This window comes from Budorcas taxicolor, chromosome 14, assembly GCF_023091745.1.
Source record: "Budorcas taxicolor isolate Tak-1 chromosome 14, Takin1.1, whole genome shotgun sequence".
Lineage (NCBI taxonomy): Eukaryota > Metazoa > Chordata > Mammalia > Artiodactyla > Bovidae > Budorcas > Budorcas taxicolor.
In genome coordinates, this window is record NC_068923.1 from 25,197,571 (window position 1) to 25,199,007 (window position 1,437).

Sequence of the window (1,437 nt, forward strand, 5' to 3'; positions counted from 1 at the left end):
ATGAGCCTGAGTAAGCTTCTGACCTTCCTAAATTTTTATCTCTTGACTTGTAAAATGGAAAAAAAATATAACAATTATAAGGATTAAATGAGAAACTTTATGCTGAATGCTTAGCACAGTGCTTTACATTTTCAGTTCAGTTCAGTAGCTCAACAGTGTCCGACTATTTATGACTGCCATGGACTTCACCACGCCAGGCTTCCCTGTCCATCAGCAGCTCCTGGAGTTTACACAAACTCATGTCCATTGAGTCAGTGATGCCTCCAAACAACTCATCCTCTGTCATCCCTTTTTCCTCCCTCCTTCAATCTTTCCCAGCATCAGGGTTTTTCCAAAGAGACATTTCTTCACATCAGGTAGCCAAAGTATTGAAATTTCAGCTTCAGCATCAATCCTTCCAATGAATAGTCAGGGCTGAATTCCTTAAGGATTGACTGGCTGGTTGGATCTCCTTGTAGTCCAAGAGACTCTCAAGAGTCTTCTCCAACACCCCCATGCAAAAGCATCACTTCTTTGGCGCTCAGCTTTCTTTATAGTCCAACTTTCACATTCATACATGACTACTGGAAAAACCATGGCTTTCATTAGATGGACCTTTCTTTGACTAGACAGACCTTTGTTGGCAAACTAATGTCTCTGCCTTTTAGTATGCTGTCTTCCCTGGTGGCTCAGAGGTTAAAGCATCTGCCTGGAATGCAGGAGACCCGGGTTCAATCCCTGGGTTGGGAAGATCCCCTGGAGAAGGAAATGGCAACCCACTCCAGTACTCTTGCCTGGAGAATCCCATGGAGGGTGGAGCCTGGTAGGCCACAGTCCATGGGGTCACAAAGAGCTGGACATGACTGAGCGACTTCACACACACTCACACACACACTAGTTTGGTCATAACTTTCCTGCCAAGGAGTAAGCGTTTTTTAATTTCATGGCTGCAGTCATTATCTGCAGTGATTTTGGAGCCCAAGAAAGTAGTTTCTCACTGTTTTCATTGTTTCCCCATCTACTTGCCATGAAGTGATGAGACTGGATGCCATGATCTTTGTTTTCTGAATGTTGAGTTTTAAGCCAGCTTTTTCACTCTCCTCTTTCACTTTCATCAAGAAGCTCTTTAGTTCTTCTTCACTTTCTTCCATAAGGGTGGTGTCATCTGTATATTTGAGGTTATTGATATTTCTCCCAGCAATCTTGATTCTAGCTTGTGCTTCATCCTGCCTGGTATTTTGCATGATGTACTCTGCATAGAATTTGAATAAGCAGGGTGACAATATACAGTCTTTTTGAACTCCTTTCCCAATTTGGAACCAGTCTATTGTTTCATGTCCAGTTCTAACAGTTCATTCTTGACCTGCATACAGATTTCTCAGGAGGCAGGTCAGGGGGTCTGGTATTCCCATCTCTTTCAGAATTATCCAGTTTGTTGTGATCCACACAGTCAAAGGG

At 43.0% G+C, this 1,437-nt stretch overlaps 1 non-coding gene across 1 annotated transcript; it reads left to right on the forward strand.

The window, feature by feature from the left end:
* The first annotated feature begins 657 nt into the window (after positions 1–657).
* TRNAS-GGA (transfer RNA serine (anticodon GGA)) lies at positions 658–729 on the forward strand. Its single transcript has one exon. It is a non-coding gene; the product is annotated as a tRNA-Ser (tRNA).
* The last annotated feature ends 708 nt before the right edge of the window (positions 730–1,437 follow it).